Source organism: Haliotis rubra, unplaced genomic scaffold (assembly GCF_003918875.1).
Source record: "Haliotis rubra isolate DU_JTF1 unplaced genomic scaffold, ASM391887v1 Scf405, whole genome shotgun sequence".
Lineage (NCBI taxonomy): Eukaryota > Metazoa > Mollusca > Gastropoda > Lepetellida > Haliotidae > Haliotis > Haliotis rubra.
In genome coordinates, this window is record NW_025767086.1 from 12,740 (window position 1) to 28,638 (window position 15,899).

Below are 15,899 nucleotides of genomic sequence, written 5' to 3' on the forward strand. Positions count from 1 at the left end.
CGACCCCGACGAGACTCGAACTCGCAATCTTCTGATTCGAAGTCAGACGCCTTATCCATTAGGCCACGAGGCCAACGATGTTGCAGACGCAGAAAAGCGTATTCTACACTCCAGTTCGACTCATTTATTTTTGTCTCTGGACACCATGATAAGGCCTCGACTTTGGAATGCCCAGTTTCCATTGAAATGCTATTTTCCATCGAGTAAAATTGTTCATCGTCATTTTAGCAGATTAGACGTGGAAAGTAGTTTGTACTGACAACTGCCACTTTTCAAAATTGTATAAAAAGAGTTGAACTACGACCCCGACGAGACTCGAACTCGCAATCTTCTGATTCGAAGTCAGACGCCTTATCCATTAGGCCACGAGGCCAACGATGTTGCAGACGCAGAAAAGCGTATTCTACACTCCAGTTCGACTCATTTATTTTGTGACGATGTTGCAGACGCAGAAAAGCATATTCTACACTCCAGTTCGACTCATTTATTTTTGTCTCTGGACACCATGATAAGGCCTCTACTTTGGAATGCTATTTTCCTTTGAAATGCTATTTTCCATAGAGTGAAATTGTTCATCGTCATTTTAGCAGATTAGACGTGGAAAGTAGTTTGTACTGACAACTGCCACTTTTCAAAATTGTATAAAAAGAGTTGAACTACGACCCCGACGAGACTCGAACTCGCAATCTTCTGATTCGAAGTCAGACGCCTTATCCATTAGGCCACGAGGCCAACGATGTTACAGACGCAGAAAAGCGTATTCTACACTCCAGTTCGACTCATTTATTTTTGTCTCTGGACACCATGATAAGGCCTCTACTTTGGAATGCCCAGTTTCCATTGAAATGCTATTTTCCATCGAGTAAAATTGTTCATCGTCATTTTAGCAGATTAGACGTGGAAAGTAGGTTGTACTGACAACTGCCACTTTTCAAAATTGTATAAAAGAGTTGAACTACGACCCCGACGAGACTCGAACTCGCAATCTTCTGATTCGAAGTCAGACGCCTTATCCATTAGGCCACGAGGCCAACGATGTTACAGACGCAGAAAAGCGTATTCTACACTCCAGTTCGACTCATTTATTTTTGTCTCTGGACACCATGATAAGGCCTCTACTTTGGAATGCCCAGTTTCCATTGAAATGCTATTTTCCATCGAGTAAAATTGTTCATCGTCATTTTAGCAGATTAGACGTGGAAAGTAGTTTGTACTGACAACTGCCACTTTTCAAAATTGTATAAAAGAGTTGAACTACGACCCCGACGAGACTCGAACTCGCAATCTTCTGATTCGAAGTCAGACGCCTTATCCATTAGGCCACGAGGCCAACGATGTTGCAGACGCAGAAAAGCGTATTCTACACTCCAGTTCGACTCATTTTTTTTTGTCTCTGGACACCATGATAAGGCCTCTACTTTGGAATGCCCAGTTTCCATTGAAATGCTATTTTCCATAGAGTAAAATTGTTCATCGTCATTTTAGCAGATTAGACGTGGAAAGTAGGTTGTACTGACAACTGCCACTTTTCAAAATTGTATAAAAAGAGTTGAACTACGACCCCGACGAGACTCGAACTCGCAATCTTCTGATTCGAAGTCAGACGCCTTATCCATTAGGCCACGAGGCCAACGATGTTGCAGACGCAGAAAAGCGTATTCTACACTCCAGTTCGACTCATTTATTTTTGTCTCTGGACACCATGATAAGGCCTCTACTTTGGAATGCCCAGTTTCCATTGAAATGCTATTTTCCATCGAGTAAAATTGTTCATCGTCATTTTAGCAGATTAGACGTGGAAAGTAGTTTGTACTGACAACTGCCACTTTTCAAAATTGTATAAAAGAGTTGAACTACGACCCCGACGAGACTCGAACTCGCAATCTTCTGATTCGAAGTCAGACGCCTTATCCATTAGGCCACGAGGCCAACGATGTTGCAGACGCAGAAAAGCGTATTCTACACTCCAGTTCGACTCATTTATTTTGTGACGATGTTGCAGACGCAGAAAAGCATATTCTACACTCCAGTTCGACTCATTTATTTTTGTCTCTGGACACCATGATAAGGCCTCTACTTTGGAATGCCATTTTCCTTTGAAATGCTATTTTCCATAGAGTAAAATTGTTCATCGTCATTTTAGCAGATTAGACGTGGAAAGTAGTTTGTACTGACAACTGCCACTTTTCAAAATTGTATAAAAGAGTTGAACTACGACCCCGACGAGACTCGAACTCGCAATCTTCTGATTCGAAGTCAGACGCCTTATCCATTAGGCCACGAGGCCAACGATTTTGCAGACGCAGAAAAGCGTATTCTACACTCCAGTTCGACTCATTTATTTTTGTCTCTGGACACCATGATAAGGCCTCTACTTTGGAATGCCCAGTTTCCATTGAAATGCTATTTTCCATCGAGTAAAATTGTTCATCGTCATTTTAGCAGATTAGACGTGGAAAGTAGTTTGTACTGACAACTGCCACTTTTCAAAATTGTATAAAGAGTTGAACTACGACCCCGACGAGACTCGAACTCGCAATCTTCTGATTCGAAGTCAGACGCCTTATCCATTAGGCCACGAGGCCAACGATGTTGACGATGTTGCAGACGCAGAAAAGCGTATTCTACACTCCAGTTCGACTCATTTATTTTTGTCTCTGGACACCATGATAAGGCCTCTACTTTGGAATGCCCAGTTTCCATTGAAATGCTATTTTCCATCGAGTAAAATTGTTCATCGTCATTTTAGCAGATTAGACGTGGAAAGTAGGTTGTACTGACAACTGCCACTTTTCAAAATTGTATAAAAGAGTTGAACTACGACCCCGACGAGACTCGAACTCGCAATCTTCTGATTCGAAGTCAGACGCCTTATCCATTAGGCCACGAGGCCAACGATGTTGCAGACGCAGAAAAGCGTATTCTACACTCCAGTTCGACTCATTTATTTTTGTCTCTGGACACCATGATAAGGCCTCTACTTTGGAATGCCCAGTTTCCATTGAAATGCTATTTTCCATAGAGTAAAATTGTTCATCGTCATTTTAGCAGATTAGACGTGGAAAGTAGTTTGTACTGACAACTGCCACTTTTCAAAATTGTATAAAAAGAGTTGAACTACGACCCCGACGAGACTCGAACTCGCAATCTTCTGATTCGAAGTCAGACGCCTTATCCATTAGGCCACGAGGCCAACGATGTTGCAGACGCAGAAAAGCGTATTCTACACTCCAGTTCGACTCATTTATTTATTTTTGTCTCTGGACACCATGATAAGGCCTCTACTTTGGAATGCCCAGTTTCCATTGAAATGCTATTTTCCATCGAGTAAAATTGTTCATCGTCATTTTAGCAGATTAGACGTGGAAAGTAGGTTGTACTGACAACTGCCACTTTTCAAAATTGTATAAAAAGAGTTGAACTACGACCCCGACGAGACTCGAACTCGCAATCTTCTGATTCGAAGTCAGACGCCTTATCCATTAGGCCACGAGGCCAACGATGTTGCAGACGCAGAAAAGCGTATTCTACACTCCAGTTCGACTCATTTATTTTTGTCTCTGGACACCATGATAAGGCCTCTACTTTGGAATGCCCAGTTTCCATTGAAATGCTATTTTCCATCGAGTAAAATTGTTCATCGTCATTTTAGCAGATTAGACGTGGAAAGTAGTTTGTACTGACAACTGCCACTTTTCAAAATTGTATAAAAGAGTTGAACTACGACCCCGACGAGACTCGAACTCGCAATCTTCTGATTCGAAGTCAGACGCCTTATCCATTAGGCCACGAGGCCAACGATGTTGCAGACGCAGAAAAGCGTATTCTACACTCCAGTTCGACTCATTTATTTTGTGACGATGTTGCAGACGCAGAAAAGCATATTCTACACTCCAGTTCGACTCATTTATTTTTGTCTCTGGACACCATGATAAGGCCTCTACTTTGGAATGCTATTTTCCTTTGAAATGCTATTTTCCATAGAGTGAAATTGTTCATCGTCATTTTAGCAGATTAGACGTGGAAAGTAGTTTGTACTGACAACTGCCACTTTTCAAAATTGTATAAAAGAGTTGAACTACGACCCCGACGAGACTCGAACTCGCAATCTTCTGATTCGAAGTCAGACGCCTTATCCATTAGGCCACGAGGCCAACGATTTTGCAGACGCAGAAAAGCGTATTCTACACTCCAGTTCGATTCATTTATTTTTGTCTCTGGACACCATGATAAGGCCTCTACTTTGGAATGCCCAGTTTCCATTGAAATGCTATTTTCCATAGAGTAAAATTGTTCATCGTCATTTTAGCAGATTAGACGTGGAAAGTAGTTTGTACTGACAACTGCCACTTTTCAAAATTGTATAAAAAGAGTTGAACTACGACCCCGACGAGACTCGAACTCGCAATCTTCTGATTCGAAGTCAGACGCCTTATCCATTAGGCCACGAGGCCAACGATGTTACAGACGCAGAAAAGCGTATTCTACACTCCAGTTCGACTCATTTATTTTTGTCTCTGGACACCATGATAAGGCCTCTACTTTGGAATGCCCAGTTTCCATTGAAATGCTATTTTCCATCGAGTAAAATTGTTCATCGTCATTTTAGCAGATTAGACGTGGAAAGTAGTTTGTACTGACAACTGCCACTTTTCAAAATTGTATAAAAGAGTTGAACTACGACCCCGACGAGACTCGAACTCGCAATCTTCTGATTCGAAGTCAGACGCCTTATCCATTAGGCCACGAGGCCAACGATGTTACAGACGCAGAAAAGCGTATTCTACACTCCAGTTCGACTCATTTATTTTTGTCTCTGGACACCATGATAAGGCCTCTACTTTGGAATGCCCAGTTTCCATTGAAATGCTATTTTCCATCGAGTAAAATTGTTCATCGTCATTTTAGCAGATTAGACGTGGAAAGTAGTTTGTACTGACAACTGCCACTTTTCAAAATTGTATAAAAAGAGTTGAACTACGACCCCGACGAGACTCGAACTCGCAATCTTCTGATTCGAAGTCAGACGCCTTATCCATTAGGCCACGAGGCCAACGATGTTGCAGACGCAGAAAAGCGTATTCTACACTCCAGTTCGACTCATTTATTTTGTGACGATGTTGCAGACGCAGAAAAGCATATTCTACACTCCAGTTCGACTCATTTATTTTTGTCTCTGGACACCATGATAAGGCCTCTACTTTGGAATGCTATTTTCCTTTGAAATGCTATTTTCCATAGAGTGAAATTGTTCATCGTCATTTTAGCAGATTAGACGTGGAAAGTAGTTTGTACTGACAACTGCCACTTTTCAAAATTGTATAAAAGAGTTGAACTACGACCCCGACGAGACTCGAACTCGCAATCTTCTGATTCGAAGTCAGACGCCTTATATCCATTAGGCCACGAGGCCAACGATTTTGCAGACGCAGAAAAGCGTATTCTACACTCCAGTTCGACTCATTTATTTTTTGTCTCTGGACACCATGATAAGGCCTCTACTTTGGAATGCCCAGTTTCCATTGAAATGCTATTTTCCATCGAGTAAAATTGTTCATCGTCATTTTAGCAGATTAGACGTGGAAAGTAGTTTGTACTGACAACTGCCACTTTTCAAAATTGTATAAAAGAGTTGAACTACGACCCCGACGAGACTCGAACTCGCAATCTTCTGATTCGAAGTCAGACGCCTTATCCATTAGGCCATTAGGCCACGAGGCCAACGATGTTACAGACGCAGAAAAGCGTATTCTACACTCCAGTTCGACTCATTTATTTTTGTCTCTGGACACCATGATAAGGCCTCTACTTTGGAATGCCCAGTTTCCATTGAAATGCTATTTTCCATCGAGTAAAATTGTTCATCGTCATTTTAGCAGATTAGACGTGGAAAGTAGGTTGTACTGACAACTGCCACTTTTCAAAATTGTATAAAAAGAGTTGAACTACGACCCCGACGAGACTCGAACTCGCAATCTTCTGATTCGAAGTCAGACGCCTTATCCATTAGGCCACGAGGCCAACGATGTTACAGACGCAGAAAAGCGTATTCTACACTCCAGTTCGACTCATTTATTTTTGTCTCTGGACACCATGATAAGGCCTCTACTTTGGAATGCCCAGTTTCCATTGAAATGCTATTTTCCATCGAGTAAAATTGTTCATCGTCATTTTAGCAGATTAGACGTGGAAAGTAGTTTGTACTGACAACTGCCACTTTTCAAAATTGTATATAAAAGAGTTGAACTACGACCCCGACGAGACTCGAACTCGCAATCTTCTGATTCGAAGTCAGACGCCTTATCCATTAGGCCACGAGGCCAACGATGTTGCAGACGCAGAAAAGCGTATTCTACACTCCAGTTCGACTCATTTATTTTGTGACGATGTTGCAGACGCAGAAAAGCGTATTCTACACTCCAGTTCGACTCATTTATTTTGTGACGATTTGCAGATGCAGAAAAGCGTATTCTACACTCCAGTTCGATTCATTTATTGTTGTCTCTGGACACCATGATAAGGCCTCTACTTTGGAATGCCCAGTTTCCTTTGAAATGCTATTTTCCATCGAGTAAATTGTTCATCGTCATTTTAGCAGATTAGACGTGGAAAGTAGTTTGTACTGACAACTGCCACTTTTCAAAATTGTATAAAAGAGTTGAACTACGACCCCGACGAGACTCGAACTCGCAATCTTCTGATTCGAAGTCAGACGCCTTATCCATTAGGCCACGAGGCCAACGATTTTGCAGACGCAGAAAAGCGTATTCTACACTCCAGTTCGACTCATTTATTTTTGTGACGATGTTGCAGACGCAGAAAAGCATATTCTACACTCCAGTTCGACTCATTTATTTTTGTCTCTGGACACCATGATAAGGCCTCTACTTTGGAATGCCATTTTCCATTGAAATGCTATTTTCCATAGAGTAAAATTGTTCATCGTCATTTTAGCAGATTAGACGTGGAAAGTAGTTTGTACTGACAACTGCCACTTTTCAAAATTGTATAAAAGAGTTGAACTACGACCCCGACGAGACTCGAACTCGCAATCTTCTGATTCGAAGTCAGACGCCTTATCCATTAGGCCACGAGGCCAACGATGTTGCAGACGCAGAAAAGCGTATTCTACACTCCAGTTCGACTCATTTATTTTTGTCTCTGGACACCATGATAAGGCCTCTACTTTGGAATGCCCAGTTTCCATTGAAATGCTATTTTCCATCGAGTAAAATTGTTCATCGTCATTTTAGCAGATTAGACGTGGAAAGTAGGTTTGTACTGACAACTGCCACTTTTCAAAATTGTATAAAAAAGTTGAACTACGACCCCGACGAGACTCGAACTCGCAATCTTCTGATTCGAAGTCAGACGCCTTATCCATTAGGCCACGAGGCCAACGATGTTACAGACGCAGAAAAGCGTATTCTACACTCCAGTTCGACTCATTTATTTTTGTCTCTGGACACCATGATAAGGCCTCTACTTTGGAATGCCCAGTTTCCATTGAAATGCTATTTTCCATCGAGTAAAATTGTTCATCGTCATTTTAGCAGATTAGACGTGGAAAGTAGTTTGTACTGACAACTGCCACTTTTCAAAATTGTATAAAAGAGTTGAACTACGACCCCGACGAGACTCGAACTCGCAATCTTCTGATTCGAAGTCAGACGCCTTATCCATTAGGCCACGAGGCCAACGATGTTGCAGACGCAGAAAAGCGTATTCTACACTCCAGTTCGACTCATTTATTTTTGTCTCTGGACACCATGATAAGGCCTCTACTTTGGAATGCCCAGTTTCCATTGAAATGCTATTTTCCATCGAGTAAAATTGTTCATCGTCATTTTAGCAGATTAGACGTGGAAAGTAGTTTGTACTGACAACTGCCACTTTTCAAAATTGTATAAAAAGAGTTGAACTACGACCCCGACGAGACTCGAACTCGCAATCTTCTGATTCGAAGTCAGACGCCTTATCCATTAGGCCACGAGGCCAACGATGTTGCAGACGCAGAAAAGCGTATTCTACACTCCAGTTCGACTCATTTATTTTGTGACGATGTTGCAGACGCAGAAAAGCATATTCTACACTCCAGTTCGACTCATTTATTTTTTTGTCTCTGGACACCATGATAAGGCCTCTACTTTGGAATGCCCAGTTTCCTTTGAAATGCTATTTTCCATAGAGTAAAATTGTTCATCGTCATTTTAGCAGATTAGACGTGGAAAGTAGTTTGTACTGACAACTGCCACTTTTCAAAATTGTATAAAAAGAGTTGAACTACGACCCCGACGAGACTCGAACTCGCAATCTTCTGATTCGAAGTCAGACGCCTTATCCATTAGGCCACGAGGCCAACGATTTTGCAGACGCAGAAAAGCGTATTCTACACTCCAGTTCGACTCATTTATTTTTGTCTCTGGACACCATGATAAGGCCTCTACTTTGGAATGCCCAGTTTCCATTGAAATGCTATTTTCCATCGAGTAAAATTGTTCATCGTCATTTTAGCAGATTAGACGTGGAAAGTAGTTTGTACTGACAACTGCCACTTTTCAAAATTGTATAAAAAGAGTTGAACTACGACCCCGACGAGACTCGAACTCGCAATCTTCTGATTCGAAGTCAGACGCCTTATCCATTAGGCCACGAGGCCAACGATGTTGCAGACGCAGAAAAGCGTATTCTACACTCCAGTTCGACTCATTTATTTTTTGTCTCTGGACACCATGATAAGGCCTCTACTTTGGAATGCCCAGTTTCCATTGAAATGCTATTTTCCATCGAGTAAAATTGTTCATCGTCATTTTAGCAGATTAGACGTGGAAAGTAGGTTGTACTGACAACTGCCACTTTTCAAAATTGTATAAAAGAGTTGAACTACGACCCCGACGAGACTCGAACTCGCAATCTTCTGATTCGAAGTCAGACGCCTTATCCATTAGGCCACGAGGCCAACGATGTTACAGACGCAGAAAAGCGTATTCTACACTCCAGTTCGACTCATTTATTTTTTTGTCTCTGGACACCATGATAAGGCCTCTACTTTGGAATGCCCAGTTTCCATTGAAATGCTATTTTCCATCGAGTAAAATTGTTCATCGTCATTTTAGCAGATTAGACGTGGAAAGTAGTTTGTACTGACAACTGCCACTTTTCAAAATTGTATAAAAGAGTTGAACTACGACCCCGACGAGACTCGAACTCGCAATCTTCTGATTCGAAGTCAGACGCCTTATCCATTAGGCCACGAGGCCAACGATGTTGCAGACGCAGAAAAGCGTATTCTACACTCCAGTTCGACTCATTTATTTTGTGACGATGTTGCAGACGCAGAAAAGCGTATTCTACACTCCAGTTCGACTCATTTATTTTGTGACGATGTTGCAGATGCAGAAAAGCGTATTCTACACTCCAGTTCGATTCATTTATTTTTGTCTCTGGACACCATGATAAGGCCTCTACTTTGGAATGCCCAGTTTCCTTTGAAATGCTATTTTCCATCGAGTAAAATTGTTCATCGTCATTTTAGCAGATTAGACGTGGAAAGTAGTTTGTACTGACAACTGCCACTTTTCAAAATTGTATAAAAAGAGTTGAACTACGACCCCGACGAGACTCGAACTCGCAATCTTCTGATTCGAAGTCAGACGCCTTATCCATTAGGCCACGAGGCCAACGATGTTGCAGACGCAGAAAAGCGTATTCTACACTCCAGTTCGACTCATTTATTTTGTGACGATGTTGCAGACGCAGAAAAGCATATTCTACACTCCAGTTCGACTCATTTATTTTTGTCTCTGGACACCATGATAAGGCCTCTACTTTGGAATGCCCAGTTTCCATTGAAATGCTATTTTCCATAGAGTAAAATTGTTCATCGTCATTTTAGCAGATTAGACGTGGAAAGTAGTTTGTACTGACAACTGCCACTTTTCAAAATTGTATAAAAGAGTTGAACTACGACCCCGACGAGACTCGAACTCGCAATCTTCTGATTCGAAGTCAGACGCCTTATCCATTAGAAAAGCCACTCCAGTTCGACTCAATTTTGTGACGATGTTGCAGACGCAGAAAAGCGTATTCTACACTCCAGTTCGACTCATTTATTTTTGTCTCTGGACACCATGATAAGGCCTCTACTTTGGAATGCCCAGTTTCCATTGAAATGCTATTTTCCATCGAGTAAAATTGTTCATCGTCATTTTAGCAGATTAGACGTGGAAAGTAGTTTGTACTGACAACTGCCACTTTTCAAAATTGTATAAAAGAGTTGAACTACGACCCCGACGAGACTCGAACTCGCAATCTTCTGATTCGAAGTCAGACGCCTTATCCATTAGGCCACGAGGCCAACGATGTTACAGACGCAGAAAAGCGTATTCTACACTCCAGTTCGACTCATTTATTTTTGTCTCTGGACACCATGATAAGGCCTCTACTTTGGAATGCCCAGTTTCCATTGAAATGCTATTTTCCATCGAGTAAAATTGTTCATCGTCATTTTAGCAGATTAGACGTGGAAAGTAGTTTGTACTGACAACTGCCACTTTTCAAAATTGTATAAAAAGAGTTGAACTACGACCCCGACGAGACTCGAACTCGCAATCTTCTGATTCGAAGTCAGACGCCTTATCCATTAGGCCACGAGGCCAACGATGTTACAGACGCAGAAAAGCGTATTCTACACTCCAGTTCGACTCATTTATTTTTGTCTCTGGACACCATGATAAGGCCTCTACTTTGGAATGCCCAGTTTCCATTGAAATGCTATTTTCCATCGAGTAAAATTGTTCATCGTCATTTTAGCAGATTAGACGTGGAAAGTAGGTTGTACTGACAACTGCCACTTTTCAAAATTGTATAAAAAGAGTTGAACTACGACCCCGACGAGACTCGAACTCGCAATCTTCTGATTCGAAGTCAGACGCCTTATCCATTAGGCCACGAGGCCAACGATGTTACAGACGCAGAAAAGCGTATTCTACACTCCAGTTCGACTCATTTATTTTTGTCTCTGGACACCATGATAAGGCCTCGACTTTGGAATGCCCAGTTTCCATTGAAATGCTATTTTCCATCGAGTAAAATTGTTCATCGTCATTTTAGCAGATAAGACGTGGAAAGTAGTTTGTACTGACAACTGCCACTTTTCAAAATTGTATAAAAGAGTTGAACTACGACCCCGACGAGACTCGAACTCGCAATCTTCTGATTCGAAGTCAGACGCCTTATCCATTAGGCCACGAGGCCAACGATGTTGCAGACGCAGAAAAGCGTATTCTACACTCAGTTCGACTCGACTCATTTATTTTGTGACGATGTTGCAGACGCAGAAAAGCATATTCTACACTCCAGTTCGACTCATTTATTTTTGTCTCTGGACACCATGATAAGGCCTCTACTTTGGAATGCTATTTTCCTTTGAAATGCTATTTTCCATAGAGTGAAATTGTTCATCGTCATTTTAGCAGATTAGACGTGGAAAGTAGTTTGTACTGACAACTGCCACTTTTCAAAATTGTATAAAAAGAGTTGAACTACGACCCCGACGAGACTCGAACTCGCAATCTTCTGATTCGAAGTCAGACGCCTTATCCATTAGGCCACGAGGCCAACGATTTTGCAGACGCAGAAAAGCGTATTCTACACTCCAGTTCGATTCATTTATTTTTGTCTCTGGACACCATGATAAGGCCTCTACTTTGGAATGCCCAGTTTCCATTGAAATGCTATTTTCCATCGAGTAAAATTGTTCATCGTCATTTTAGCAGATTAGACGTGGAAAGTAGTTTGTACTGACAACTGCCACTTTTCAAAATTGTATAAAAGAGTTGAACTACGACCCCGACGAGACTCGAACTCGCAATCTTCTGATTCGAAGTCAGACGCCTTATCCATTAGGCCACGAGGCCAACGATGTTACAGACGCAGAAAAGCGTATTCTACACTCCAGTTCGACTCATTTATTTTTGTCTCTGGACACCATGATAAGGCCTCTACTTTGGAATGCCCAGTTTCCATTGAAATGCTATTTTCCATCGAGTAAAATTGTTCATCGTCATTTTAGCAGATTAGACGTGGAAAGTAGTTTGTACTGACAACTGCCACTTTTCAAAATTGTATAAAAAGAGTTGAACTACGACCCCGACGAGACTCGAACTCGCAATCTTCTGATTCGAAGTCAGACGCCTTATCCATTAGGCCACGAGGCCAACGATGTTACAGACGCAGAAAAGCGTATTCTACACTCCAGTTCGACTCATTTATTTTTGTCTCTGGACACCATGATAAGGCCTCTACTTTGGAATGCCCAGTTTCCATTGAAATGCTATTTTCCATCGAGTAAAATTGTTCATCGTCATTTTAGCAGATTAGACGTGGAAAGTAGTTTGTACTGACAACTGCCACTTTTCAAAATTGTATAAAAAGAGTTGAACTACGACCCCGACGAGACTCGAACTCGCAATCTTCTGATTCGAAGTCAGACGCCTTATCCATTAGGCCACGAGGCCAACGATGTTGCAGACGCAGAAAAGCGTATTCTACACTCCAGTTCGACTCATTTATTTTGTGACGATGTTGCAGACGCAGAAAAGCGTATTCTACACTCCAGTTCGACTCATTTATTTTGTGACGATGTTGCAGATGCAGAAAAGCGTATTCTACACTCCAGTTCGATTCATTTATTGTTGTCTCTGGACACCATGATAAGGCCTCTACTTTGGAATGCCCAGTTTCCATTGAAATGCTATTTTCCATCGAGTAAAATTGTTCATCGTCATTTTAGCAGATTAGACGTGGAAAGTAGTTTGTACTGACAACTGCCACTTTTCAAAATTGTATAAAAAGAGTTGAACTACGACCCCGACGAGACTCGAACTCGCAATCTTCTGATTCGAAGTCAGACGCCTTATCCATTAGGCCACGAGGCCAACGATGTTGCAGACGCAGAAAAGCGTATTCTACACTCCAGTTCGACTCATTTATTTTGTGACCAGACGCGAGCGTATTCTACACTCCAGTTCGACTCATTTATTTTGTGACGATGTTGCAGACGCAGAAAAGCGTATTCTACACTCCAGTTCGATTCATTTATTTTTGTCTCTGGACACCATGATAAGGCCTCTACTTTGGAATGCCCAGTTTCCTTTGAAATGCTATTTTCCATCGAGTAAAATTGTTCATCGTCATTTTAGCAGATTAGACGTGGAAAGTAGTTTGTACTGACAACTGCCACTTTTCAAAATTGTATAAAAGAGTTGAACTACGACCCCGACGAGACTCGAACTCGCAATCTTCTGATTCGAAGTCAGACGCCTTATCCATTAGGCCACGAGGCCAACGATGTTACAGACGCAGAAAAGCGTATTCTACACTCCAGTTCGACTCATTTATTTTTTGTCTCTGGACACCATGATAAGGCCTCTACTTTGGAATGCCCAGTTTCCATTGAAATGCTATTTTCCATCGAGTAAAATTGTTCATCGTCATTTTAGCAGATTAGACGTGGAAAGTAGTTTGTACTGACAACTGCCACTTTTCAAAATTGTATGAAAAGAGTTGAACTACGACCCCGACGAGACTCGAACTCGCAATCTTCTGATTCGAAGTCAGACGCCTTATCCATTAGGCCACGAGGCCAACGATGTTACAGACGCAGAAAAGCGTATTCTACACTCCAGTTCGACTCATTTATTTTTGTCTCTGGACACCATGATAAGGCCTCGACTTTGGAATGCCCAGTTTCCATTGAAATGCTATTTTCCATCGAGTAAAATTGTTCATCGTCATTTTAGCAGATTAGACGTGGAAAGTAGTTTGTACTGACAACTGCCACTTTTCAAAATTGTATAAAAAGAGTTGAACTACGACCCCGACGAGACTCGAACTCGCAATCTTCTGATTCGAAGTCAGACGCCTTATCCATTAGGCCACGAGGCCAACGATGTTGCAGACGCAGAAAAGCGTATTCTACACTCCAGTTCGACTCATTTATTTTGTGACGATGTTGCAGACGCAGAAAAGCGTATTCTACACTCCAGTTCGACTCATTTATTTTGTGACGATGTTGCAGATGCAGAAAAGCGTATTCTACACTCCAGTTCGATTCATTTATTGTTGTCTCTGGACACCATGATAAGGCCTCTACTTTGGAATGCCCAGTTTCCTTTGAAATGCTATTTTCCATCGAGTAACATTGCTCATCGTCATTTTAGCAGATTAGACGTGGAAAGTAGTTTGTACTGACAACTGCCACTTTTCAAAATTGTATAAAAAGAGTTGAACTACGACCCCGACGAGACTCGAACTCGCAATCTTCTGATTCGAAGTCAGACGCCTTATCCATTAGGCCACGAGGCCAACGATTTTGCAGACGCAGAAAAGCGTATTCTACACTCCAGTTCGACTCATTTATTTTTGTCTCTGGACACCATGATAAGGCCTCTACTTTGGAATGCCCAGTTTCCATTGAAATGCTATTTTCCATCGAGTAAAATTGTTCATCGTCATTTTAGCAGATTAGACGTGGAAAGTAGTTTGTACTGACAACTGCCACTTTTTCAAAATTGTATAAAAAGAGTTGAACTACGACCCCGACGAGACTCGAACTCGCAATCTTCTGATTCGAAGTCAGACGCCTTATCCATTAGGCCACGAGGCCAACGATGTTGCAGACGCAGAAAAGCGTATTCTACACTCCAGTTCGACTCATTTATTTTGTGACGATGTTGCAGACGCAGAAAAGCATATTCTACACTCCAGTTCGACTCATTCATTTTTGTCTCTGGACACCATGATAAGGCCTCTCTTTGGAACTTTGAAATGCTATTTTCCATTGTGGCAAAAAGAGTAAAATTGCTCATCGTCATTTTAGCAGATTAGACGTGGAAAGTAGTTTGTTCCTGACAACCGCCACTTTTCAAAAAGGTGTATAAAAGAGTTGAACTACGACCCCGACGAGACTCGAACTCGCAATCTTCTGATTCGAAGTCAGACGCCTTATCCATTAGGCCACGAGGCCAACGATGTTGCAGACGCAGAAAAGCGTATTCTACACTCCAGTTCGACTCATTTATTTTGTGACGATGTTGAAGACGCAGAAAAGCATATTCTACACTCCAGTTCGACTCATTTATTTTTGTCTCTGGACACCATGATAAGGCCTCTACTTTGGAATGCCAGTTTCCATTGAAATGCTATTTTCCATCGAGTAAAATTGTTCATCGTCATTTTAGCAGATTAGACGTGGAAAGTAGTTTGTACTGACAACTGCCACTTTTCAAAATTGTATAAAAAGAGTTGAACTACGACCCCGACGAGACTCGAACTCGCAATCTTCTGATTCGAAGTCAGACGCCTTATCCATTAGGCCACGAGGCCAACGATGTTGCAGACGCAGAAAAGCGTATTCTACACTCCAGTTCGACTCATTTATTTTTGTCTCTGGACACCATGATAAGGCCTCGACTTTGGAATGCCCAGTTTCCATTGAAATGCTATTTTCCATCGAGTAAAATTGTTCATCGTCATTTTAGCAGATTAGACGTGGAAAGTAGTTTGTACTGACAACTGCCACTTTTCAAAATTGTATAAAAAGAGTTGAACTACGACCCCGACGAGACTCGAACTCGCAATCTTCTGATTCGAAGTGAGACGCCTTATCCATTAGGCCACGAGGCCAACGATGTTGCAGACGCAGAAAAGCGTATTCTACACTCCAGTTCGACTCATTTATTTGGTGACGATGTTGCAGACGCAGAATAGCGTATTCTACACTCCAGTTCGACTCATTTATTTTGTGACGATGTTGCAGACGCAGAAAAGCGTATTCTACACTCCAGTTCGACTCATTTATTTTTGTCTCTGGACACCATGATAAAGCCTCTACTTTG

The 15,899-nt window shown here is 41.8% G+C and overlaps 35 non-coding genes across 35 annotated transcripts; all 35 read right to left on the reverse strand.

Annotated features, from left to right (window-relative positions):
• Window positions 1-73, reverse strand: Trnar-ucg. The gene has a single exon. It is a non-coding gene; the product is annotated as a tRNA-Arg (tRNA).
• A 227-nt stretch (window positions 74-300) lies between these two features.
• On the reverse strand, window positions 301-373 carry Trnar-ucg. Its single transcript has one exon. It is a non-coding gene; the product is annotated as a tRNA-Arg (tRNA).
• Window positions 374-659: 286 nt separating this feature from the next.
• On the reverse strand, window positions 660-732 carry Trnar-ucg. Its single transcript has one exon. It is a non-coding gene; the product is annotated as a tRNA-Arg (tRNA).
• A 226-nt stretch (window positions 733-958) lies between these two features.
• Window positions 959-1,031, reverse strand: Trnar-ucg. Its single transcript has one exon. It is a non-coding gene; the product is annotated as a tRNA-Arg (tRNA).
• A 226-nt stretch (window positions 1,032-1,257) lies between these two features.
• On the reverse strand, window positions 1,258-1,330 carry Trnar-ucg. The gene has a single exon. It is a non-coding gene; the product is annotated as a tRNA-Arg (tRNA).
• A 227-nt stretch (window positions 1,331-1,557) lies between these two features.
• Trnar-ucg lies at window positions 1,558-1,630 on the reverse strand. The gene has a single exon. It is a non-coding gene; the product is annotated as a tRNA-Arg (tRNA).
• Window positions 1,631-1,856: 226 nt separating this feature from the next.
• Window positions 1,857-1,929, reverse strand: Trnar-ucg. The gene has a single exon. It is a non-coding gene; the product is annotated as a tRNA-Arg (tRNA).
• A 285-nt stretch (window positions 1,930-2,214) lies between these two features.
• On the reverse strand, window positions 2,215-2,287 carry Trnar-ucg. Its single transcript has one exon. It is a non-coding gene; the product is annotated as a tRNA-Arg (tRNA).
• Window positions 2,288-2,512: 225 nt separating this feature from the next.
• On the reverse strand, window positions 2,513-2,585 carry Trnar-ucg. The gene has a single exon. It is a non-coding gene; the product is annotated as a tRNA-Arg (tRNA).
• Window positions 2,586-2,820: 235 nt separating this feature from the next.
• Window positions 2,821-2,893, reverse strand: Trnar-ucg. The gene has a single exon. It is a non-coding gene; the product is annotated as a tRNA-Arg (tRNA).
• A 227-nt stretch (window positions 2,894-3,120) lies between these two features.
• Trnar-ucg lies at window positions 3,121-3,193 on the reverse strand. The gene has a single exon. It is a non-coding gene; the product is annotated as a tRNA-Arg (tRNA).
• A 231-nt stretch (window positions 3,194-3,424) lies between these two features.
• Trnar-ucg lies at window positions 3,425-3,497 on the reverse strand. The gene has a single exon. It is a non-coding gene; the product is annotated as a tRNA-Arg (tRNA).
• A 226-nt stretch (window positions 3,498-3,723) lies between these two features.
• On the reverse strand, window positions 3,724-3,796 carry Trnar-ucg. The gene has a single exon. It is a non-coding gene; the product is annotated as a tRNA-Arg (tRNA).
• A 285-nt stretch (window positions 3,797-4,081) lies between these two features.
• Window positions 4,082-4,154, reverse strand: Trnar-ucg. The gene has a single exon. It is a non-coding gene; the product is annotated as a tRNA-Arg (tRNA).
• Window positions 4,155-4,381: 227 nt separating this feature from the next.
• Trnar-ucg lies at window positions 4,382-4,454 on the reverse strand. Its single transcript has one exon. It is a non-coding gene; the product is annotated as a tRNA-Arg (tRNA).
• A 226-nt stretch (window positions 4,455-4,680) lies between these two features.
• Trnar-ucg lies at window positions 4,681-4,753 on the reverse strand. The gene has a single exon. It is a non-coding gene; the product is annotated as a tRNA-Arg (tRNA).
• Window positions 4,754-4,980: 227 nt separating this feature from the next.
• On the reverse strand, window positions 4,981-5,053 carry Trnar-ucg. Its single transcript has one exon. It is a non-coding gene; the product is annotated as a tRNA-Arg (tRNA).
• An 895-nt stretch (window positions 5,054-5,948) lies between these two features.
• On the reverse strand, window positions 5,949-6,021 carry Trnar-ucg. Its single transcript has one exon. It is a non-coding gene; the product is annotated as a tRNA-Arg (tRNA).
• A 228-nt stretch (window positions 6,022-6,249) lies between these two features.
• On the reverse strand, window positions 6,250-6,322 carry Trnar-ucg. The gene has a single exon. It is a non-coding gene; the product is annotated as a tRNA-Arg (tRNA).
• A 344-nt stretch (window positions 6,323-6,666) lies between these two features.
• On the reverse strand, window positions 6,667-6,739 carry Trnar-ucg. The gene has a single exon. It is a non-coding gene; the product is annotated as a tRNA-Arg (tRNA).
• Window positions 6,740-7,025: 286 nt separating this feature from the next.
• Window positions 7,026-7,098, reverse strand: Trnar-ucg. Its single transcript has one exon. It is a non-coding gene; the product is annotated as a tRNA-Arg (tRNA).
• Window positions 7,099-7,325: 227 nt separating this feature from the next.
• Window positions 7,326-7,398, reverse strand: Trnar-ucg. The gene has a single exon. It is a non-coding gene; the product is annotated as a tRNA-Arg (tRNA).
• Window positions 7,399-7,624: 226 nt separating this feature from the next.
• Trnar-ucg lies at window positions 7,625-7,697 on the reverse strand. The gene has a single exon. It is a non-coding gene; the product is annotated as a tRNA-Arg (tRNA).
• A 227-nt stretch (window positions 7,698-7,924) lies between these two features.
• On the reverse strand, window positions 7,925-7,997 carry Trnar-ucg. Its single transcript has one exon. It is a non-coding gene; the product is annotated as a tRNA-Arg (tRNA).
• Window positions 7,998-8,286: 289 nt separating this feature from the next.
• On the reverse strand, window positions 8,287-8,359 carry Trnar-ucg. The gene has a single exon. It is a non-coding gene; the product is annotated as a tRNA-Arg (tRNA).
• Window positions 8,360-8,586: 227 nt separating this feature from the next.
• Window positions 8,587-8,659, reverse strand: Trnar-ucg. The gene has a single exon. It is a non-coding gene; the product is annotated as a tRNA-Arg (tRNA).
• Window positions 8,660-8,886: 227 nt separating this feature from the next.
• On the reverse strand, window positions 8,887-8,959 carry Trnar-ucg. The gene has a single exon. It is a non-coding gene; the product is annotated as a tRNA-Arg (tRNA).
• Window positions 8,960-9,187: 228 nt separating this feature from the next.
• Window positions 9,188-9,260, reverse strand: Trnar-ucg. Its single transcript has one exon. It is a non-coding gene; the product is annotated as a tRNA-Arg (tRNA).
• Window positions 9,261-9,607: 347 nt separating this feature from the next.
• On the reverse strand, window positions 9,608-9,680 carry Trnar-ucg. Its single transcript has one exon. It is a non-coding gene; the product is annotated as a tRNA-Arg (tRNA).
• Window positions 9,681-10,284: 604 nt separating this feature from the next.
• On the reverse strand, window positions 10,285-10,357 carry Trnar-ucg. The gene has a single exon. It is a non-coding gene; the product is annotated as a tRNA-Arg (tRNA).
• Window positions 10,358-10,584: 227 nt separating this feature from the next.
• On the reverse strand, window positions 10,585-10,657 carry Trnar-ucg. The gene has a single exon. It is a non-coding gene; the product is annotated as a tRNA-Arg (tRNA).
• Window positions 10,658-10,884: 227 nt separating this feature from the next.
• Window positions 10,885-10,957, reverse strand: Trnar-ucg. Its single transcript has one exon. It is a non-coding gene; the product is annotated as a tRNA-Arg (tRNA).
• Window positions 10,958-11,183: 226 nt separating this feature from the next.
• On the reverse strand, window positions 11,184-11,256 carry Trnar-ucg. The gene has a single exon. It is a non-coding gene; the product is annotated as a tRNA-Arg (tRNA).
• A 290-nt stretch (window positions 11,257-11,546) lies between these two features.
• Trnar-ucg lies at window positions 11,547-11,619 on the reverse strand. Its single transcript has one exon. It is a non-coding gene; the product is annotated as a tRNA-Arg (tRNA).
• Window positions 11,620-11,845: 226 nt separating this feature from the next.
• Window positions 11,846-11,918, reverse strand: Trnar-ucg. The gene has a single exon. It is a non-coding gene; the product is annotated as a tRNA-Arg (tRNA).
• Window positions 11,919-15,899: the final 3,981 nt, after the last annotated feature.